Source organism: Rattus norvegicus, chromosome 12 (assembly GCF_036323735.1).
Source record: "Rattus norvegicus strain BN/NHsdMcwi chromosome 12, GRCr8, whole genome shotgun sequence".
NCBI lineage: Eukaryota > Metazoa > Chordata > Mammalia > Rodentia > Muridae > Rattus > Rattus norvegicus.
The window spans coordinates 8803766-8827779 of record NC_086030.1 but is presented as its reverse complement, the minus strand read 5'-3'; the positions used below and the strand labels follow the sequence as shown (position 1 = coordinate 8827779).

The following is a 24014-nucleotide window of genomic DNA, read 5'->3' as shown; positions in this document are numbered from 1 at the left end:
AAACCCCTTCCACTTCACGAAATAGTTCACTACACAATGGTTCGGTACTTTTTCTACCACAAATTCTTCATGCTCAGCCTCTTCAACTCTTTTACTCTTTCCATTCTGTTTTTTTATTTTCCCATTTTTTTGCAATGTAGTTTTCTTGGAGGCCATTTTTAAAATTTAATCCGAGACTTGGAGCGCGCTCAGGGGCGCGGATTCTGCACAGTCTCCCGACTGTGTGCTTCAGCTCAGCCACATCCTAGAGGAGGGGTTCCTCTGACATTTTTAAAGTCTATTTTTAGGGTTGGGGATTTAACTCAGTCGTAGAGCACATGCCTAGCAAGCACAAGGCCCTGGGTTCGATCCTTAGCTCTGGGGAAGGAAAAAAAGAAGATAAAATAAAAGTTGTAAAGTCGGGCTGGAAGGATGGCTTAGTGGTTAAGAGCACTGACTGCTCTTCCTGAGGTTCTGAGTTCAAATTCCAGCAATCACATGGTGTCTCACAGCCATCTGTAATGAGATCTGATGCCCTCTTCTGGTGTGTCTGAAGACAGCTACAGTGTACTTATATATAAGAAATGAATCTTTTAAAAAAAAGTTGTAAATTCTACTTCTGTTTCTTTGTTTGGTTTGGTTTGCGATGGGTTTTTTAAGGTTGCTTTGTTGTTTTGGTTTCAGTGGGCTCCTGAGCTCCTGAGCTCCTGAGCTCCTGAGCTCCTGAGCTCCGGAGCTCCTGATTTTGATTGCCTGGCAAGAGCTCTACCACTGAGTTAAATCCCCAACCCCCAAAAGCCTACAGCACCCGGTATCCCAGGTGGTCTCCCATCCACGTACAAAGCATGCCCGACCCTGCTTAGCTTCCGAGATCAGACGAGATCGGGCGCGTTCAGGGTGGTATGGCTGTAGGGTCTTCTGACATTTTTTTAAAGGAATATAAAACTATTCATTGACACAGCCAGAATACGGCAGATACATAGGTGAATGCCAGCAACAAACCAGTGAACTGAGCGCAGGACCCCAGTTGAAGAAATCAGAGAAAGGACTAAAAGAGCTTGAAGGGACTTGAGACCCCATATGAACAACAACACCAACCAACCAGAGCTTCCAGGGACTAAACCACAGCAGGACTTAATGGCCAACATCAGCTCTAACCATGATTCTACTTCCACATCAAACAGATTCCATGAATCATAACCTTTTAGAACAGATTTTAACTTCCTACAAAGGAATGGTTCAACCAGAGGAACCTTTACACAGAACAGCTGACTCGGACCTGCCTCTGTAGATCAGCTGGCCTCTTAAATCACAGCTCCACCGGCCTCTAGAGTTCTGGCATTAAAGGTGCACACCACCACACTAGGCCAAGTCTTGTTGTTAAATCAAGCTACTACTTTTTTTAATTCCGTTATCTGAAGGTGGAGTTGGTATGAAAATAAACTACTGTATTTATTTGATAATACATCAATTCTGATGGGCTTGCTTTTAAACTATCCAATACATTACAGACTCTGCTTAATCTGAAAGGTTATGGTTTCAGGAAAATGTTCAGGCTGATGGCCTCTCATCAACCTGTGTTTTCACGTTCAGCTCTTTTGAGTATTAAAAGCAAGCTAAAACAGACAGGTTATGTAAGTGTTTTATGCATACACTGCATACAAACAAACGCACACACACACACACACACACACACACACACACATACACACAAACCAGAATGGTCCTTCTGTGTCCCAGTTAAAAATAAGTTCTGACTTGAGTCATGACTGTAAAATCTCCCCAGTGTTTAAGAAAAGCTGTTCTTCAAGCCGAGGAAATACAACATGGTGTCAAGTACTCTACTGTTACAGGAAGCAACTACAGAGAGCTCTCACTCGCTCAAAGGAGTCAGTGCCTTTTGACGCAGAACGAAAACCAAAAATCTCCCAACTACTGCCAATGCTTTCAAAACTAGCATATCAGACGTGATTTTCATCAGGATGCTATTTGATCCACACTAGTAATTCAAAACCCAAGATCCAGATCATTCATATATATATATATATATATATATATATATATATATATATACATTATATACATATATATATAATATTGTGTATTTATATATGCAAACAATTATTGTACTTCATTTCGGTACAAGAATGCCAAATCAGCCACTCCTCATAGAAGGCGATGACAATCCGAGGCCACTTCATATTCGCCTCCTTTGCTTGTCAGCAGCATCTCTCTTCTTCGATTTGCTCTCATCGGATTCACTATCAGATAAAGATTTCCTTTTTGGACCATCGTTTTCTTTACCAGCTTTTCGAGAATGAAGAAGTGCTTCAATTAATTCTGGACAATATAAATTTTCTCCTGGTACCCAAGTATTATCGGCATCTGTAAACCCCTTCCACTTCACGAAATAGTTCACTACACAATGGTTCAGTACTTCTTCTACCACAAATTCTTCAGGCTCAGCCTCTTCAACTCTTTTACTCTTTCCATTCTGTTTTTTTTTTCCCTTTTTTTGCAATGTAGTTTTATTGGAGGCCATTTTTAAAATTTAATCGGAGGCTTGAAGCGCGCTCAGATGCTCAGGGCCGCGGATTCTGCAGAGTCTCCCGCCTGTGTGCTTCAGCTCAGCCACATCCTAGAGGAGGGGTTCCTCTGACATTTTAAAAGTCTATTTTTAGGGTTGGGTATTTAACTCAGTCGTAGGGCACATGCCTAGCAAGCACAAGGCCCTGGGTTCGATGCTTAGCTCTGCGGAAGGAAAAAAAAAAGACAAAATAAAAGTTGTAAAGTCGGGCTGGAAGGATGGCTTAGTGGTTAAGAGCACTGACTGCTCTTCCAGAGGTTCTGAGTTCAAATCCCAGCAACGACATGGTGTCTCACAGCCATCTTTAGTGAGATATGATGCCCTCTTCTGGTGTGTCTGAAGACAGCTATAGTGTACTTATATATAAGAAATACATCTTTTTAACAAAAAGTTGTAAAGTCTATTTCTGTTTGTTGGTTTGGTTTGGTTTGGTTAGGGATGGGTTTTTTAAGGTTGCTTTGTTGTTTTGGTTTCTGTTGGTTTGTTACGCACATGGTCTCACTGTGTATCCCTGCTGTCCTGAAATCACTGGCTCCTGAGCTCCTGAGCTCCTGAGCTCCTGAGCTCCTGAGCTCCTGAGAGCTCCTGAGCTCCTGAGCTCCTGAGAGCTCCTGAGCTCCTGAGAGCTCCTGAGCTCCTGAGCTCCTGAGAGCTCCTGAGCGCTCCTGAGCTCCTGAGCGCCTGAGCGCCTGAGCTCCTGAGCTCCTGAGCGCCTGAGCTCCTGAGCGCCTGAGCTCCTGAGCGCCTGAGCTCCTGATTTTGATTGCCTGGCAAGAGCTCTACCACTGAGTTAAATCCCAAACCCCCAAAAGCCTACAGCACCCGGTATCCCAGGTGGTCTCCCATCCACGTACTAAGCATGCCCGACCCTGCTTAGCTTCCGAGATCAGATGAGATCGGGCGCGTTCAGGGTGTTATGGCTGTAGGCTCTTCTGACATTTTTTTAAAGGAATATAAAACTATTCATTGACACAGCCAGAATACGGCAGATACATAGGTGAATGCCAGCAACAAACCAGTGAACTGAGCGCAGGACCCCAGTTGAAGAAATCAGAGAAAGGACTAAAAGAGCTTGAAGGGACTTGAGACCCCATATGAACAACAACACCAACCAACCAGAGCTCCCAGGGACTAAACCACAGCAGGACTTAATGGCCAACATCAGCTCTAACCATGATTCTACTTCCACATCAAACAGATTCCATGAATCATAACCTTTTAGAACAGATTTTAACTTCCTACAAAGGAATGGTTCAACCAGAGGAACCTTTACACAGAACAGCTGACTCGGACCTGCCTCTGTAGATCAGCTGGCCTCTTAAATCACAGCTCCACCTGCCTCTAGAGTTCTGGCATTAAAGGTGCACACCACCACACTAGGCCAAGTCTTGTTGTTAAATCAAGCTACTACTTTGTTTAATTCCGTTTTCTGAAGGTGGAGTTGGTATGAAAATAAACTACTGTATTTATTTGATAATACATCAATTCTGATGGGCTTGCTTTTAAACTATCCAATACATTACAGACTCTGCTTTATCCGAAAGGTTATGGTTTCAGGAAAATGTTCAGGCTGATGGCCTCTCATCAACCTGTGTTTTCACGTTCAGCTCTTTTGAGTATTAAAAGCAAGCTAAAATAGACAGGTTATGTAAGTGTTTCATGCATACACTGCATACAAACAAACGCACACGCACACACACACACACACACACACACACACACACAAACCAGAATGGTCCTTCTGTGTCCCAGTTAAAAATAAGTTCTGACTTTAGTCATGACTGTAAAATCTCCCCAGTGTTTAAGAAAAGCTGTTCTTCTTGCCGAGGAAATACAACATGGTGTCAAGTACTCTACTGTTACAGGAAGCAACTACAGAGAGCTCTCACTCGCTCAAAGGAGTCAGTGCCTTTTGACACAGAACGAAAACCAAAAATCTCCCAACTACTGCCAATGCATTCAAAACTAGCATATCAGACGTGATTTTCATCAGGATGCTATTTGATCTACACTAGTAATTCAAAACCCAAGATCCAGATCATATATATATATATATATATATATATATATATATATAATATGTGCATTTATATATGCAAACAATTATTGTACTTCATTTCGGTACAAGAATGCCAAGTCAGCCACTCCTCATAGAAGGCGATGACAATCCGAGGCCACTTCATATTCGCCTCCTTTGCTTGTCAGCAGCATCTCTCTTCTTAGATTTGCTCTCATCGGATTCACTATCAGATAAAGATTTCCTTTTTGGACAATCGCTTTCTTTACCAGCTTTTCGAGAATGAAGAAGTGCTTCAATTAATTCTGGACAATCTAAATTTTCTCCTGGTACCCAAGTATTATCGGCATCTGTAAACCCCTTCCACTTCACGAAATAGTTCACTACACAATGGTTCAGTACTTCTTCTACCACAAATTCTTCAGGCTCAGCCTCTTCAACTCTTTTACTCTTTCCATTCTGTTTTTTTTTCCCATTTTTTGCAATGTAGTTTTATTGGAGGCCATTTTTAAAATTTAATCGGAGGCTTGAAGCGCGCTCAGATGCTCAGGGCCGCGGATTCTGCAGAGTCTCCCGCCTGTGTGCTTCAGCTCAGCCACATCCTAGAGGAGGGGTTCCTCTGACATTTTAAAAGTCTATTTTTAGGGTTGGGTATTTAACTCAGTCGTAGGGCACATGCCTAGCAAGCACAAGGCCCTGGGTTCGATCCTTAGCTCTGCGGAAGGAAAAAAAAAGACAAAATAAAAGTTGTAAAGTCGGGCTGGAAGGATGGCTTAGTGGTTAAGAGCACTGACTGCTCTTCCAGAGGTTCTGAGTTCAAATCCCAGCAACGACATGGTGTCTCACAGCCATCTGTAGTGAGATCTGATGCCCTCTTCTGGTGTGTCTGAAGACAGCTATAGTGTACTTATATATAAGAAATACATCTTTTTAACAAAAAGTTGTAAAGTCTATTTCTGTTTGTTGGTTTGGTTTGGTTTGGTTAGGGATGGGTTTTTTAAGGTTGCTTTGTTGTTTTGGTTTCTGTTGGTTTGTTACGCACATGGTCTCACTGTGTATCCCTGCTGTCCTGAAATCACTGGCTCCTGAGCTCCTGAGCTCCTGAGCTCCTGAGCTCCTGAGAGCTCCTGAGCTCCTGAGCTCCTGAGCTCCTGAGAGGTCCTGAGCGCTCCTGAGAGGTCCTGAGCGCTCCTGAGAGGTCCTGAGCGCCTGAGCGCCTGAGCGCCTGAGCGCCTGAGCGCCTGAGCGCCTGAGCACCTGAGCTCCTGAGCGCCTGAGCTCCTGAGCGCCTGAGCTCCTGATTTTGATTGCCTGGCAAGAGCTCTACCACTGAGTTAAATCCCCAACCCCCAAAAGCCTACAGCACCCGGTATCCCAGGTGGTCTCCCATCCACGTACTAAGCATGCCCGACCCTGCTTAGCTTCCGAGATCAGACGAGATCGGGCGCGTTCAGGGTGGTATGGCTGTAGGCTCTTCTGACATTTTTTTAAAGGAATATAAAACTATTCATTGACACAGCCATAATACGGCAGATACATAGGTGAATGCCAGCAACAAACCAGTGAACTGAGCGCAGGACCCCAGTTGAAGAAATCAGAGAAAGGACTAAAAGAGCTTGAAGGGACTTGAGACCCCATATGAACAACAACACCAACCAACCAGAGCTTCCAGGGACTAAACCACAGCAGGACTTAATGGCCAACATCAGCTCTAACCATGATTCTACTTCCACATCAAACAGATTCCATGAATCATAACCTTTTAGAACAGATTTTAACTACCTACAAAGGAATGGTTCAACCAGAGGAACCTTTACACAGAACAGCTGACTCGGACCTGCCTCTGTAGTTCAGCTGGCCTCTTAAATCACAGCTCCACCTGCCTCTAGAGTTCTGGCATTAAAGGTGCACACCACCACACTAGGCCAAGTCTTGTTGTTAAATCAAGCTACTACTTTGTTTAATTCCGTTTTCTGAAGGTGGAGTTGGTATGAAAATAAACTACTGTATTTATTTGATAATACATCAATTCTGATGGGCTTGCTTTTAAACTATCCAATACATTACAGACTCTGCTTTATCCGAAAGGTTATGGTTTCAGGAAAATGTTCAGGCTGATGGCCTCTCATCAACCTGTGTTTTCACGTTCAGCTCTTTTGAGTATTAAAAGCAAGCTAAAATAGACAGGTTATGTAAGTGTTTTATGCATACACTGCATACAAACAAACGCACACACACACACACACACACACACACACACACACAAACCAGAATGGTCCTTCTGTGTCCCAGTTAAAAATAAGTTCTGACTTGAGTCATGACTGTAAAATCTCCCCAGTGTTTAAGAAAAGCTGTTCTTCTTGCCGAGGAAATACAACATGGTGTCAAGTACTCTACTGTTACAGGAAGCAACTACAGAGAGCTCTCACTCGCTCAAAGGAGTCAGTGCCTTTTGACACAGAACGAAAACCAAAAATCTCCCAACTACTGCCAATGCATTCAAAACTAGCATATCAGACGTGATTTTCATCAGGATGCTATTTGATCTACACTAGTAATTCAAAACCCAAGATCCAGATCATATATATATATATATATATATATATAAATATAATATGTGCATTTATATATGCAAACAATTATTGTACTTCATTTCGGTACAAGAATGCCAAGTCAGCCACTCCTCATAGAAGGCGATGACAATCTGAGGCCACTTCATATTCGCCTCCTTTGCTTGTCAGCAGCATCTCTCTTCTTCGATTTGCTCTCATCGGATTCACTATCAGATAAAGATTTCCTTTTTGGACCATCGTTTTCTTTACCAGCTTTTCGAGAATGAAGAAGTGCTTCAATTAATTCTGGACAATCTAAATTTTCTCCTGGTACCCAAGTATTATCGGCATCTGTAAACCCCTTCCACTTCACGAAATAGTTCACTACACAATGGTTCGGTACTTTTTCTACCACAAATTCTTCAGGCTCAGCCTCTTCAACTCTTTTACTCTTTCCATTCTGTTTTTTTTTTCCCATTTGTTTGCAATGTAGTTTTCTTGGAGGCCATTTTTAAAATTTAATCGGAGACTTGGAGCGCGCTCAGATGCTCAGGGCCGCGGATTCTGCAGAGTCTCCCGACTGTGTGCTTCAGCTCAGCCACATCCTAGAGGAGGGGTTCCTCTGACATTTTTAAAGTCTATTTTTAGGGTTGGGGATTTAACTCAGTCGTAGAGCACATGCCTAGCAAGCACAAGGCCCTGGGTTCGATCCTTAGCTCTGGGGAAGGAAAAAAAAGAAGACAAAATAAAAGTTGTAAAGTCGGGCTGGAAGGATGGCTTAGTGGTTAAGAGCACTGACTGCTCTTCCAGAGGTTCTGAGTTCAAATTCCAGCAATCACATGGTGTCTCACAGCCATCTGTAGTGAGATCTGATGCCCTCTTCTGGTGTGTCTGAAGACAGCTATAGTGTACTTATATATAAGAAATACATCTTTTAAAAAAAAACTTGTAAAGTCTATTTCTGTTTGTTGGTTTGGTTTGGTTTGGTTAGGGATGGGTTTTTTAAGGTTGCTTTGTTGTTTTGGTTTCTGTTGGTTTGTTACGCACATGGTCTCACTGTGTATCCCTGCTGTCCTGAAATCACTGGCTCCTGAGCTCCTGAGCTCCTGAGAGCTCCTGAGCTCCTGAGAGCTCCTGAGAGCTCCTGAGCTCCTGAGAGCTCCTGAGCTCCTGAGCTCTTGAGCTCCTGAGCGCCTGAGCTCCTGAGCGCCTGAGCTCCTGAACGCCTGAGCGCCTGAGCTCCTGAGCTCCTGAGCGCCTGAGCTCCTAAGCAACTGAGCGCCTGAGCTCCTGAGCGCCTGAGCTCCTGAGCGCCTGAGCTCCTGAGCTCCTGATTTTGATTGCCTGGCAAGAGCTCTACCACTGAGTTAAATCCCCAACCCCCAAAAGCCTACAGCACCCGGTATCCCAGGTGGTCTCCCATCCACGTACTAAGCATGCCCGACCCTGCTTAGCTTCCGAGATCAGACCTGATCGGGCGCGTTCAGGGTGGTATGGCTGTAGGCTCTTCTGACATTTTTTTAAAGGAATATAAAACTATTCATTGACACAGCCATAATACGGCAGATACATAGGTGAATGCCAGCAACAAACCAGTGAACTGAGCGCAGGACCCCAGTTGAAGAAATCAGAGAAAGGACTAAAAGAGCTTGAAGGGACTTGAGACCCCATATGAACAACAACACCAACCAACCAGAGCTTCCAGGGACTAAACCACAGCAGGACTTAATGGCCAACATCAGCTCTAACCATGATTCTACTTCCACATAAAACAGATTCCATGAATCATAACCTTTTAGAACAGATTTTAACTTCCTACAAAGGAATGGTTCAACCAGAGGAACCTTTACACAGAACAGCTGACTCGGACCTGCCTCTGTAGTTCAGCTGGCCTCTTAAATCACAGCTCCACCTGCCTCTAGAGTTCTGGCATTAAAGGTGCACACCACCACACTAGGCCAAGTCTTGTTGTTAAATCAAGCTACTACTTTGTTTAATTCCGTTTTCTGAAGGTGGAGTTGGTATGAAAATAAACTACTGTATTTATTTGATAATACATCAATTCTGATGGGCTTGCTTTTAAACTATCCAATACATTACAGACTCTGCTTTATCCGAAAGGTTATGGTTTCAGGAAAATGTTCAGGCTGATGGCCTCTCATCAACCTGTGTTTTCACGTTCAGCTCTTTTGAGTATTAAAAGCAAGCTAAAACAGACAGGTTATGTAAGTTATTTATGCATACACTGCATAAAACAAACGCACACACACACACACACACACACACACACACAAACCAGAATGGTCCTTCTGTGTCCCAGTTAAAAATAAGTTCTGACTTGAGTCATGACTGTAAAATCTCCCCAGTGTTTAAGAAAAGCTGTTCTTCAAGCCGAGGAAATACAACATGGTGTCAAGTACTCTACTGTTACAGGAAGCAACTACAGAGAGCTCTCACTCGCTCAAAGGAGTCAGTGCCTTTTGACACAGAACGAAAACCAAAAATCTCCCAACCACTGCCAATGCTTTCAAAACTAGCATATCAGACGTGATTTTAATCAGGATGCTATTTGATCTACACTAGTAATTCAAAACCCAAGATCCAGATCATATATATATATATATATATATATATATATACATATATATATATATAATATGTGCATTTATATATGCAAACAATTATTGTACTTCATTTCGGTACAAGAATGCCAAGTCAGCCACTCCTCATAGAAGGCGATGACAATCTGAGGCCACTTCATATTCGCCTCCTTTGCTTATCAGCAGCATCTCTCTTCTTCGATTTGCTCTCATCGGATTCACTATCAGATAAAGATTTCCTTTTTGACCATCGTTTTCTTTACCAGCTTTTCGAGAATGAAGAAGTGCTTCAATTAATTCTGGACAATCTAAATTTTCTCCTGGTACCCAAGTATTATCGGCATCTGTAAACCCCTTCCACTTCACGAAATAGTTCACTACACAATGGTTCGGTACTTTTTCTACCACAAATTCTTCATGCTCAGCCTCTTCAACTCTTTTACTCTTTCCATTCTGTTTTTTTTTTTCCCATTTGTTTGCAATGTAGTTTTCTTGGAGGCCATTTTTAAAATTTAATCGGAGACTTGGAGCGCGCTCAGATGCTCAGGGCCGCGGATTCTGCAGAGTCTCCCCACTGTGTGCTTCAGCTCAGCCACATCCTAGAGGAGGGGTTCCTCTGACATTTTTAAAGTCTATTTTTAGGGTTGGGGATTTAACTCAGTCGTAGAGCACATGCCTAGCAAGCACAAGGCCCTGGGTTCGATCCTTAGCTCTGGGGAAGGAAAAAAAAGAAGACAAAATAAAAGTTGTAAAGTCGGGCTGGAAGGATGGCTTAGTGGTTAAGAGCACTGACTGCTCTTCCAGAGGTTCTGAGTTCAAATTCCAGCAATCACATGGTGTCTCACAGCCATCTGTAATGAGATCTGATGCCCTCTTCTGGTGTGTCTGAAGACAGCTACAGTGTACTTATATATAAGAAATAAATCTTTTAAAAAAAGTTGTAAATTCTACTTCTGTTTCTTTTTTTGGTTTGGTTTGCGATGGGTTTTTTAAGGTTGCTTTGTTGTTTTGGTTTCAGTGGGCTCCTGAGCTCCTGAGCTCCTGAGTTCCTGAGCTCCTGTGCTCCTGGGCTCCTGAGCTCCGAGCCGAACTCAGGCCCTTTTGATTGCTAGGCAAGCGCTCTACCCCTGAGCCTAATCCCCAACCCCCAAAAGTCTACAGCACCCGGTATCCCAGGCGGTCTCCCATCCACGTACTAACCAGGCCCGACCCTGCTTAGCTTCCGAGATCAGACGATATCAGGCACGTTCAGAGTGGTATGGCTGTAGGCTCTTCTGACATTTTTTTTTAAAGGAATATAAACTGTTCATTGACACAGCCAGAATACGGCAGATACATAGGTGAATGCCAGCAACAAACCAGTGAACTGAGAACAGGACCCCAGGTGTAGAAATCAAAGAAAGGACTAAAAGAGCTTGAAGGGACTTGAGACCCCATATGAACAACAACACCAACCAACCAGAGCTTCCAGGGACTAAACCACAGCAGGACTTAATGGCCAACATCAGCTCTAACCATGATTCTACTTCCACATCTAACAGATTCCATGAATCATAACCTTTTAGTACAGATTTTAACTTCCTACAAAGGAATGGTTCAACCAGAGGCACCTTTACACAGACCAGCTGACACGGACCTGCCTCTGTAGATCATCTGGCCTCTTAAATCACAGCTCCACCTGCCTCTAGAGTTCTGGCATTAAAGGTGCGCACCACCACACTAGGTCAAGTCTTGTTGTTAAATCAAGCTTCTACTTTGTTTAATTCCGTTTTCTGAAGGTGGAGTTGGTATGAAAATAAACTACTGTATTTACTTGATAATACATCAATTCTGATGGGCTTGCTTTTAAACTATCCAATACATTACAGACTCTGATTAATCCGAAAGGTTATGGTTTCAGGAAAATGTTCAGACAGATGGCCTCTCATCAACCTGTGTTTTCACGTTTAGCTCTTTTGAGTTTTAAAAACAAGCTAAAACAGACAGGTTATGGAAGTGTTTTATGCATACACTGCATACAAACGCACACACACACACACACACACACACACACACACACACACTAGCCAGAATGGTCCTTCTGTGTCCCAGTTAAAGATAAGTTCTGACTTGAGTCATGACTGTAAAATCTCCCCAGCGTTTAAGAAAAGCTGTTCTTCAAGCCGAGGAAATACAACATGGTGTCAAGTACTCTACTGTTACAGGAAGCAACTACAGAGAGCTCTCACTCGCTCAAAGGAGTCAGTACCTTTTGACGCAGAACGAAAACCAAAAATCTCCCAACTACTGCCAATACTTTCAAAACTAGCATATCAGACTTGATATTCATCAGGATGCTATTTGTTCCACACTAGTAATTCAAAACCCAAGATCCAGATAATATATATATATATATATATATATATATATGTAATATGTGCATTTATATATGCAAACAATTATTGTACTTCATTTCGGTACAAGAATGCCAAATCAGCCACTCCTCATAGAAGGCGATGACAATCTGAGGCCACTTCATATTCGCCTCCTTTGCTTATCAGCAGCATCTCTCTTCTTCGATTTGCTCTCATCGGATTCGCTATCAGATAAAGATTTCCTTTTTGGACCATCGTTTTCTTTACCAGCTTTTCGAGAATGAAGAAGTGCTTCAATTAATTCTGGACAATCTAAATTTTCTCCTGGTACCCAAGTATTATCGGCATCTGTAAACCCCTTCCACTTCACGAAATAGTTCACTACACAATGGTTCGGTACTTTTTCTACCACAAATACTTCATGCTCAGCCTCTTCAACTCTTTTACTCTTTCCATTCTGTTTTTTTATTTTCCCATTTTTTTGCAATGTAGTTTTCTTGGAGGCCATTTTTAAAATTTAATCGGAGACTTGGAGCGCGCTCAGATGCTCAGGGCCGCGGATTCTGCACAGTCTCCCGACTCTGTGCTTCAGCTCAGCCACATCCTAGAGGAGGGGTTCCTCTGACATTTTTAAAGTCTATTTTTAGGGTTGGGGTTTTAACTAAGTCGTAGAGCACATGCCTAGCAAGCACAAGGCCCTGGGTTCTATCCTTAGCTCTGGGGAAGGAAAAAAAGAAGATAAAATAAAAGTTGTAAAGTCGGGCTGGAAGGATGGCTTAGTGGTTAAGAGCACTGACTGCTCTTCCTGAGGTTCTGAGTTCAAATTCCAGCAATCACATGGTGTCTCACAGCCATCTGTAATGAGATCTGATGCCCTCTTCTGGTGTGTCTGAAGACAGCTACAGTGTACTTATATATAAGAAATGAATCTTTAAAAAAAAAGTTGTAAATTCTACTTCTGTTTCTTTGTTTGGTTTGGTTTGCGATGGGTTTTTTAAGGTTGCTTTGTTGTTTTGGTTTCAGTGGGCTCCTGAGCTCCTGAGCTCCTGAGCTTCTGCGCTCCTGCGCTCCTGAGCTCCTGAGTTCCTGAGCTCCGAGCCGAACTCAGGCCCCTTTGATTGTTAGGCAAGCGCTCTACCCCTGAGCCTAATCCCCAACCCCCAAAAGTCTACAGCACCCGGTATCCCAGGCGGTCTCCCATCCTCGTACTAACCAGGCCCCACCCTGCTTAGCTTACGAGACCAGACGATATCGGGCACGTTCAGGGTGGTATGGCTGTAGGCTCTTCTGACATTTTTTTTTAAAGGAATATAAACTATTCATTGACACAGCCAGAATACGGCAGATACATAGGTGAATGCCAGCAACAAACCAGTGAACTGAGAACAGGACCCCAGTTGAAGATATCAGAGAAAGGACTAAAAGAGCTTGAAGGGACTTGAGACTCCATATGAACAAAAACACCAACCAACCAGAGCTTCCAGGGACTAAACCACAGCAGGACTTAATGGCCAACATCAGCTCTAACCATGATTCTACTTCCACATCTAACAGATTCCATGAATCATAACCTTTTAGTACAGATTTTAAATTCCTACAAAGGAATGGTTCAACCAGAGGAACCTTTACACAGACCAGCTGACCCGGACCTGCCTCTGTAGTTCAGCTGGCCTTTTAAATCACAGCTCCACCTGCCTCTAGAGTTCTGGCATTAAAGGTGCGCACCACCACACTAGGCCAAGTCTTGTTGTTAAATCAAGCTTCTACTTTGTTTAATTCCGTTTTCTGAAGGTGGAGTTGGTATGAAAATAAACTACTGTATTTACTTGATAATACATCAATTCTGATGGGCTTGCTTTTAAACTATCCAATACATTACAGACTCTGCTTAATCCGAAAGGTTATGGTTTCAGGAAAATGTTCAGACAGATGGCCTCTCATCAACCTGTGTTTTCACGTTTAGCTCTTTTGAGTTTTAAAAACAAGCTAAAACAGACAGGTTATGGAAGTGTTTTATGCATACACTGCATACAAACACACACACACACACACACACACACACACACACACAGACAAACCAGAATGGTCCTTCTGTGTCCCAGATAAAAATAAGTTCTGACTTGAGTCATGACTGTAAAATCTCCCCAGCGTTTAAGAAAAGCTGTTCATCAAGCTGAGGAAATACAACATGGTGTCAAGTACTCTACTGTTACAGGAAGCAACTACAGAGAGCTCTCACTCGCTCAAAGGAGTCAGTGCCTTTTGACCCAGAACGAAAACCAAAAATCTCCCAACTACTGCCAATACTTTCAAAACTAGCATATCAGACGTGATTTTCATCATGATGCTATTTGTTCCACACTAGTAATTCAAAACCCAAGATCCAGATCTTTCATATATATATATATATATATATATATATATATATATATAATATTGTGTATTTATATATGCAAACAATTATTGTACTTCATTTCGGTACAAGAATTCCAAGTCAGCCACTCCTCATAGAAGGCGATGACAATCTGAGGCCACTTCATATTCGCCTCCGTTGCTTGTCAGCAGCATCTCTCTTCTTCGATTTGCTCTCATCGGATTCACTATCAGATAAAGATTTCCTTTTTGGACCATCGTTTTCTTTACCAGCTTTTCGAGAATGAAGAAGTGCTTCAATTTATTCTGGACAATCTAAATTTTCTCCTGGTACCCAAGTATTATCGGCATCTGTAAACCCCTTCCACTTCACGAAATAGTTCACTACACAACGGTTCGGTACTTTTTCTACCACAAATTCTTCAGGCTCAGCCTCTTCAACTCTTTTACTCTTTCCATTCTGTTTTTTTTTTTCCCATTTTTTGCAATGTAGTTTTATTGGAGGCCATTTTTAAAATTTAATCGGAGACTTGAAGCGCGCTCAGATGCTCAGGGCCGCGGATTCTGCAGAGTCTCCCGCCTGGGTGCTTCAGCTCAGCCAATTCCTAGAGGAGGGGTTCCTCTGACATTTTTAAAGTCTATTTTTAGGGTTGGGGATTTAACTCAGTCGTAGAGCACATGCCTAGCAAGTACAAGGCCCTGGGTTCGATCCTTAGCTCTGGGGAAGGAAAAAAAAGAAGACAAAATAAAAGTTGTACAGTCGGGCTGGAAGGATGGCTTAGTGGTTAAGAGCACTGACTGCTCTTCCAGAGGTTCTGAGTTCAAATTCCAGCAATCACATGGTGTCTCACAGCCATCTGTAATGAGATCTGATGCCCTCTTCTGGTGTGTCTGAAGACAGCTACAGTGTACTTATATATAAGAAATAAATCTTTTAAAAAAAGTTGTAAATTCTACTTCTGTTTCTTTGTTTGGTTTGGTTTGCGATGGGTTTTTTATGGTTGCTTTGTTGTTTTGGTTTCAGTGGGCTCCTGAGCTCCTGAGCTCCTGAGCTCCTGAGCTCCGAGCCGAACTCAGGCCCTTTTGTTTGCTAGGCAAGCGCTCTACCCCTGAGCCTAATCCCCAACCCCCAAAAGTCTACAGCACCCGGTATCCCAGGCGGTCTCCCATCCACGTACTAACCAGGCCCGACCCTGCTTAGCTTCCGAGACCAGACGATATCGGGCACGTTCAGGGTGGTATGGCTGTAGGCTCTTCTGACATTTTTTTTTAAAGGAATATAAACTATTCATTGACACAGCCAGAATACGGCAGATACATAGGTGAATGCCAGCAACAAACCAGTGAACTGAGAACAGGACCCCAGTTGAAGATATCAGAGAAAAGACTAAAAGAGTTTGAAGGGACTTGAGACCCCATATGAACAACAACACCAACCAACCAGAGCTTCCAGGGACTAAACCACAGCAGCCCTTAATGGCCAAAATCAGCTCTAACCATGATTCTACTTCCACATCAAACAGATTCCATGAATCATAACCTTTTAGTACAGATTTTAACTTCCTACAAAGGAATGGTTCAACCAGAGGAACCTTTACACAGACCAGCTGCCCCGGACCTGCCTCTGTAGATCAGCTGGCCTCTTAAATCACAGCTCCACCTGCCTCTAGAGTTCTGGCATTAAAGGTGCGCACCACCACACTAGGCCAAGTCTTGTTGTTAAATCAAGCTACTACTTTGTTTAATTCCGTTTTCTGAAGGTGGAGTTGGTATGAAAATAACCTACTGTATTTACTTGATAATACATCAATTCTGATGGGCTTGCTTTTAAACTATCCAATACATTACAGACTCTGATAATCCAAAAGGTTATGGTTTCAGGAAAATGTTCAGGGTGATGGCTGCTCATCAACCTCTGTTTTCACGTTCAGCTCTTTTGAGTATTAAAAACAAGCTAAAACAGACAGGTTATGGAAGTGTTTTATGCATACACTGCATACAAACACACACAAACACACACACACACACACACACACACACACACACACAAGCCAGAATGGTCCTTCTGTGTCCCAGTTAAAGTTAAGTTCTGACTTGAGTCATGACTGTAAAATCTCCCCAGCGTTTAAGAAAAGCTGTTCTTCAAGCTGAGGAAATACAACATGGTGTCAAGTACTCTACTGTTACAGGAAGCAACTACAGAGAGCTCTCACTCGCTCAAAGGAGTCAGTACCTTTTGACGCAGAACGAAAACCAAAAATCTCCCAACTACTGCCAATACTTTCAAAACTAGCATATCAGACTTGATTTTCATCAGGATGCTATTTGTTCCACACTAGTAATTCAAAACCCAAGATCCAGATAATATAAATATATATATATATATATATATATATACACACATATATATATATATATAATATGTGCATTTATATATGCAAACAATTATTGTACTTCATTTCGGTACAAGAATGCCAAATCAGCCACTCCTCATAGAAGGCGATGACAATCTGAGGCCACTTCATTTTCGCCTCCTTTGCTTCTCAGCAGCATCTCTCTTCTTCGATTTGCTCTCATCGGATTCACTATCAGATAAAGATTTCCTTTTTGGACCATCGTTTTCTTTACCAGCTTTTCGAGAATGAAGAAGTGCTTCAATTAATTCTGGACAATCTAAATTTTCTCCTGGTACCCAAGTATTATCGGCATCTGTAAACCCCTTCCACTTCACGAAATAGTTCACTACACAATGGTTCGGTACTTTTTCTACCACAAATTCTTCATGCTCAGCCTCTTCAACTCTTTTACTCTTTCCATTCTGGTTTTTTTTTTTTTCCCATTTTTTTGCAATGTAGTTTTCTTGGAGGCCATTTTTAAAATTTAATCGGAGACTTGGAGCGCGCTCATATGCTCAGGGCCGAGGATTCTGCAGAGTCTCCCGACTGTGTGCTTCAGCTCAGCCACATCCTAGAGGAGGGGTTCCTCTGACATTTTTAAAGTCTATTTTTAGGGTTGGGGATTTAACTCAGTCGTAGAGCACATGCCTAGCAAGCACAAGGCCCTGGGTTCGATCCTTAGCTCTGGGGAAGGAAAAAAAGAAGACAAAATAAAAGTTGTAAAGTCGGGCTGGAAGGATGGCTTTGTGGTTAAGAGCACTGACTGCTCTTCCAGAGGTTCTGAGTTCAAATTCCAGAAATCACATGGTGTCTCACAGCCATCTGTAATGAGATCTGATGCCCTCTTCTGGTGTGTCTGAAGACAGCTCCAGTATACTTATATATAAGAAATAAATCTTTTAAAAAAAGTTGTAAATTCTACTTCTGTTTCTTTGTTTGGTTTGGTTTGCGATGGGTTTTTTAAGGTTGCTTTGTTGTTTTGGTTTCAGTGGGCTCCTGAGCTCCTGAGCTCCTGCGCTCCTGAGCTCCTGAGCTCTGAGCCGAACTCAGGCCCCTTTGATTATTAGGCAAGCTCTCTACCCCTGAGCCTAATCCCCAACCCCCAAAAGTCTACAGCACCCGGTATCCCAGGCGGTCTCCCATCCACCTACTAAGCAGGTCCGACCCTGCTTAGCTTCCGAGATCCGACGAGATCGGGCGCGTTACGGGTGGTATGGCTGTAAGCTCTTCTGACATTTTTTTAAAGGAATATAAAACTATTCATTGACACAGCCAGAATACGGCAGATACATAGGTGAATGCCAGCAACAAACCAGTGAACTGAGCGCAAGACCCCAGTTGAAGAAATCAGAGAAAAGACTAAAAGAGCTTTAAGGGACTTGAGACCCCATAGGAACAACAACACCAACCAACCAGAGATTCCAGGGACTAAACCACAGCAGGACTTAATGGCCAACATCAGCTCTAACCATGATTCTACTTCCACATCAAAAAGATTCCATGAATCATAACCTTTTAGTACAGATTTTAAATTCCTACAAAGGAATGGTTCAACCAGAGGAACTTTTACACAGACCAGCTGACCCGGACCTGCCTCTGTAGTTCAGCTGGCCTCTTAAATCACAGCTCCACCTGCCTCTAGAGTTCTGGCATTAAAGGTGCGCACCACCACACTAGGCCAAGTCTTGTTGTTAAATCAAGCTTCTACTTTGTTTAATTCCGTTTTCTGAAGGTGGAGTTGGTATGAAAATAAACTACTGTATTTACTTGATAATACATCAATTCTGATGGGCTTGCTTTTAAACTATCCAATACATTACAGACTCTGCTTAATCCGAAAGGTTATGGTTTCAGGAAAATGTTCAGACAGATGGCCTCTCATCAACCTGTGTTTTCACGTTTAGCTCTTTTGAGTTTTAAAAACAAGCTAAAACAGACAGGTTATGGAAGTGTTTTATGCATACACTGCATACAAACACACACACACACACACACACACACACACACACACACACACACACAGACAAACCAGAATGGTCCTTCTGTGTCCCAGATAAAAATAAGTTCTGACTTGAGTCATGACTGTAAAATCTCCCCAGCGTTTAAGAAAAGCTGTCCTTCAAGCTGAGGAAATACAACATGGTGTGAAGTACTCTACTGTTACAGGAAGCAACTACAGAGAGCTCTCACTCGCTCAAAGGAGTCAGTGCCTTTTGACCCAGAACGAAAACCAAAAATCTCCCAACTACTGCCAATACTTTCAAAACTAGCATATCAGACGTGATTTTCATCATGATGCTATTTGTTCCACACTAGTAATTCAAAACCCAAGATCCAGATCATTCATATATATATATATATATATATATATATATATATATATATATAATATTGTGTATTTATATATGCAAACAATTATTGTACTTCATTTCGGTACAAGAATTCCAAGTCAGCCACTCCTCATAGAAGGCGATGACAATCTGAGGCCACTTCATATTCGCCTCCTTTGCTTGTCAGCAGCATCTCTCTTCTTCGATTTGCCCTCATCGGATTCACTATCAGATAAAGATTTCCTTTTTGGACCATCGTTTTCTTTACCAGCTTTTCGAGAATGAAGAAGTGCTTCAATTTATTCTGGACAATCTAAATTTTCTCCTGGTACCCAAGTATTATCGGCATCTGTAAACCCCTTCCACTTCACGAAATAGTTCACTACACAACGGTTCGGTACTTTTTCTACCACAAATTCTTCAGGCTCAGCCTCTTCAACTCTTTTACTCTTTCCATTCTGTTTTTTTTTCCCATTTTTTGCAATGTAGTTTTATTGGAGGCCATTTTTAAAATTTAATCGGAGACTTGAAGCGCGCTCAGATGCTCAGGGCCGCGGATTCTGCAGAGTCTCCCGCCTGGGTGCTTCAGCTCAGCCACATCCTAGAGGAGGGGTTCCTCTGACATTTTTAAAGTCTATTTTTAGGGTTGGGGATTTAACTCAGTCGTAGAGCACATGCCTAGCAAGCACAAGGCCCTGGGTTCGATCCTTAGCTCTGGTAAGGAAAAAAAGAAGACAAAATAAAAGTTGTAAAGTCGGGCTGGAAGGATGGCTTAGTGGTTAAGAGCACTGACTGCTCTTCCAGAGGTTCTGAGTTCAAATTCCAGCAATCACATGGTGTCTCACAGCCATCTGTAATGAGATCTGATGCCCTCTTCTGGTGTGTCTGAAGACAGCTACAGTGTACTTATATATAAGAAATAAATCTTTTAAAAAAAGTTGTAAATTCTACTTCTGTTTCTTTGTTTGGTTTGGTTTGCGATGGTTTTTTTAAGGTTGCTTTGTTGTTTTGGTTTCAGTGGGCTCCTGAGCTCCTGAGCTCCTGAGCTCCTGCGCTCCTGAGCTCCGAGCCGAACTCAGGCCCTTTTGTTTGCTAGGCAAGCGCTCTACCCCTGAGCCTAATCCCCAACCCCCAAAAGTCTACAGCACCCGGTATCCCAGGCAGTCTCCCATCCACGTACTAACCAGGCCCGACCCTGCTTAGCTTCCGAGACCAGATGATATCGGGCACGTTCAGGGTGGTATGGCTGTAGGCTCTACTGACATTTATTTTTAAAGGAATATAAACTATTCATTGACACAGCCAGAATACGTCAGATACATAGGTGAATGCCAGCAACAAACCAGTGAACTGAGAACAGGACCCCAGTTGAAGAAATCAGAGAAAGGACTAAAAGAGCTTGAAGGGACTTGAGACCCCATATGAACAACAACACCAACCAACCAGAGCTTCCAGGGACTAAACCACAGCAGCCCTTAATGGCCAAAATCAGCTCTAACCATGATTCTACTTCCACATCTAACAGATTCCATGAATCATAACCTTTTAGTACAGATTTTAACTTCCTACAAAGGAATGGTTCAACCAGAGGAACCTTTACACACACCAGCTGACCCGGACCTGCCTCTGTAGATCAGCTGGCCTCTTAAATCACAGCTCCACCTGCCTCTAGAGTTCTGGCATTAAAGGTGCACACCACCACACTAGGCCAAGTCTTGTTGTTAAATCAAGCTACTACTTTGTTTAATTCCGTGTTCTGAAGGTGGAGTTGGTATGAAAATAAACTACTGTATTTACTTGATAATACATCAATTCGGATGGGCTTGCTTTTAAACTATCCAATACATTACAGACTCTGATAATCCAAAAGGTTATGGTTTCAGGAAAATGTTCAGGGTGATGGCCTCTCATCAACCTGTGTTTTCACGTTCAGCTCTTTTGAGTATTAAAAACAAGCTAAAAAAGACAGGTTATGTAAGTGTTTTATGCATACACTGCATACAAACACACACACACACACACACACAGACACACACACACACACACACACAAGCCAGAATGGTCCTTCTGTGTCCCAGTTAAAGATAAGTTCTGACTTGAGTCATGACTGTAAAATCTCCCCAGCGTTTAAGAAAAGCTGTTCTTCAAGCCGAGGAAATACAACATGGTGTCAAGTACTCTACTGTTACAGGAAGCAACTACAGAGAGCTCTCACTCGCTCAAAGGAGTCAGTACCTTTTGACGCAGAACGAAAACCAAAAATCTCCCAACTACTGCCAATACTTTCAAAACTAGCATATCAGACTTGATTTTCTTCAGGATGCTATTTGTATTTGTTCCACACTAGTAATTCAAAACTAAGATCCAGATCATATATATATATATATATATATATATATATATATATAATATGTGTATTTATATATGCAAACAATTATTGTACTTCATTTCGGTACAAGAATGCCAAGTCAGCCACTCCTCATAGAAGGCGGTGACAATCTGAGGCCACTTCATATTCGCCTCCTTTCCTTGTCAGCAGCATCTCTCTTCTTCGATACGCTCTCATTGGATTCACTATCAGATAAAGATTTCCTTTTTGGACCATCGTTTTCTTTACCAGCTTTTCGAGAATGAAGAAGTGCTTCAATTAATTCTGGACAATCTAAATTTTCTCCTGGTACCCAGTATTATCGGCATCTGTAAACCCCTTCCACTTCACGAAATAGTTCACTACACAATGGTTCAGTACTTTTTCTACCACAAATTCTTCAGGCTCAGCCTCTTCAACTCTTTTATTCTTTCCATTCTGTTTTTTTCTTCCCATTTTTTTTCAATGTAGTTTTCTTGGAGGCCATTTTTAAAATTTAATCGGAGACTTGGAGCACGCTCAGATGCTCAGGGCCGCGGATTCTGCACAGTCTCCCGACTGGGTGCTTCAGCTCAGCCACATCCTAGAGGAGGGGCTCCTCTGACATTTTTAAAGTCTATTTTTAGGGTTGGGGATTTAACTCAGTCGTAGAGCACATGCCTAGCAAGCACAAGGCCCTGGGTTCGATCCTTAGCTCTGGGGAAGGAAAAAAAGAAGATAAAATAAAAGTTGTAAAGTCGGGCTGGAAGGATGGCTTAGTGGTTAAGAGCACTGACTGCTCTTCCTGAGGTTCTGAGTTCAAATTCCAGCAATCACATGGTGTCTCACAGCCATCTGTAATGAGATCTGATGCCCTCTTCTGGTGTGTCTGAAGACAGCTACAGTGTACTTATATATAAGAAATAAATCTTTTAAAAAATGTTGTAAATTCATCTTCTGTTTCTTTGTTTGGTTTGGTTTGCGATGGGTTTTTTAAGGTTGCTTTGTTGTTTTGGTTTCAGTGGGCTCCTGAGCTCCTGAGCTCCTGGGCTCCTGCGCTCCTGGGCTCCTGAGCTCCTGAGCTCCTGAGCTCCGAGCCGAACTCAGGCCCTTTTGATTGCTAGGCAAGCGCTCTACCCCTGAGCCTAATCCCCAACCCCCAAAAGTCTACAGCACCCAGTATCCCAGGCGGTCTCCCATCCACGTACTAACCAGGCCCGACCCTGCTTAGCTTCCGAGACCAGACGATATCGGGCACGTTCAGGGTGGTATGGCTGTAGGCTCTTCTGACATTTTTTTTTAAAGGAATATAAACTATTCATTTACACAGCCAGAATACGGCAGATACATAGGTGAATGCCAGCAACAAACCAGTGAACTGAGAACAGGACCCCAGTTGAAGAAATCAGAGAAAGGACTAAAAGAGCTTGAAGGGACTTGAGACTCCATATGAACAACAACACCAACCAACCAGAGCTTCCAGGGACTAAACCACAGCAGGACTTAATGGCCAACATCAGCTCTAACCATGATTCTACTTCCACATCTAACAGATTCCATGAATCATAACCTTTTAGTACAGATTTTAACTTCCTACAAAGGAATGGTTCAACCAGAGGAACCTTTACACAGACCAGCTGCCCCGGACCTGCCTCTGTAGATCAGCTGGCCTCTTAAATCACAGCTCCACCTGCCTCTAGAGTTCTGGCATTAAAGGTGCGCACCACCACACTAGGCCAAGTCTTGTTGTTAAATCAAGCTACTACTTTGTTTAATTCCGTTTTCTGAAGGTGGAGTTGGTATGAAAATAAACTACTGTATTTACTTGATAATACATCAATTCGGATGGGCTTTCTTTTAAACTATCCAATACATTACAGACTCTGATAATCCAAAAGGTTATGGTTTCAGGAAAATGTTCAGGGTGATGGCCTCTCATCAACCTGTGTTTTCACGTTCAGCTCTTTTGAGTATTAAAAACAAGCTAAAGCAGACTGGTTATGTAAGTGTTTTATGCATACACTGCGTACAAACACACACACACACACACACACACACACACACACACACAAGCCAGAATGGTCCTTCTGTGTCCCAGTTAAAGATAAGTTCTGACTTGAGTCATGACTGTAAAATCTCCCCAGCGTTTAAGAAAAGCTATTCTTCAAGCCGAGGAAATACAACATGGTGTCAAGTACTCTACTGTTACAGGAAGCAACTACAGAGAGCTCTCACTCGCTCAAAGGAGTCAGTACCTTTTGACGCAGAACGAAAACCAAAAATCTCCCAACTACTGCCAATACTTTCAAAACTAGCATATCAGACTTGATTTTCTTCAGGATGCTATTTGTATTTGTTCCACACTAGTAATTCAAAACCCAAGATCCAGATCATATATATATATATATATATATATATATATATATATATATATATATTATGTGTATTCATATATGCAAACAATTATTGTACTTCATTT

At 42.4% G+C, this 24014-nt stretch overlaps 1 non-coding gene and 9 pseudogenes across 1 annotated transcript; all 10 read right to left on the bottom strand.

Annotated features, from left to right (window-relative positions):
- Positions 1-775: 775 nt before the first annotated feature.
- On the bottom strand, positions 776-893 carry LOC120096063 (5S ribosomal RNA; annotated as a pseudogene).
- A 2483-nt stretch (positions 894-3376) lies between these two features.
- On the bottom strand, positions 3377-3494 carry LOC120096036 (5S ribosomal RNA; annotated as a pseudogene).
- Positions 3495-5937: 2443 nt separating this feature from the next.
- LOC120096145 (5S ribosomal RNA) lies at positions 5938-6055 on the bottom strand. Its single transcript, XR_005492171.1, has one exon. It is a non-coding gene; the product is annotated as a 5S ribosomal RNA (ribosomal RNA).
- Positions 6056-8522: 2467 nt separating this feature from the next.
- LOC120096051 (5S ribosomal RNA) lies at positions 8523-8640 on the bottom strand (annotated as a pseudogene).
- A 2247-nt stretch (positions 8641-10887) lies between these two features.
- Positions 10888-11005, bottom strand: LOC120096065 (5S ribosomal RNA; annotated as a pseudogene).
- A 2249-nt stretch (positions 11006-13254) lies between these two features.
- On the bottom strand, positions 13255-13372 carry LOC120096070 (5S ribosomal RNA; annotated as a pseudogene).
- Positions 13373-15596: 2224 nt separating this feature from the next.
- LOC120096061 (5S ribosomal RNA) lies at positions 15597-15714 on the bottom strand (annotated as a pseudogene).
- Positions 15715-17965: 2251 nt separating this feature from the next.
- On the bottom strand, positions 17966-18083 carry LOC120096074 (5S ribosomal RNA; annotated as a pseudogene).
- Positions 18084-20324: 2241 nt separating this feature from the next.
- On the bottom strand, positions 20325-20442 carry LOC120096066 (5S ribosomal RNA; annotated as a pseudogene).
- Positions 20443-22699: 2257 nt separating this feature from the next.
- LOC120096067 (5S ribosomal RNA) lies at positions 22700-22817 on the bottom strand (annotated as a pseudogene).
- Positions 22818-24014: the final 1197 nt, after the last annotated feature.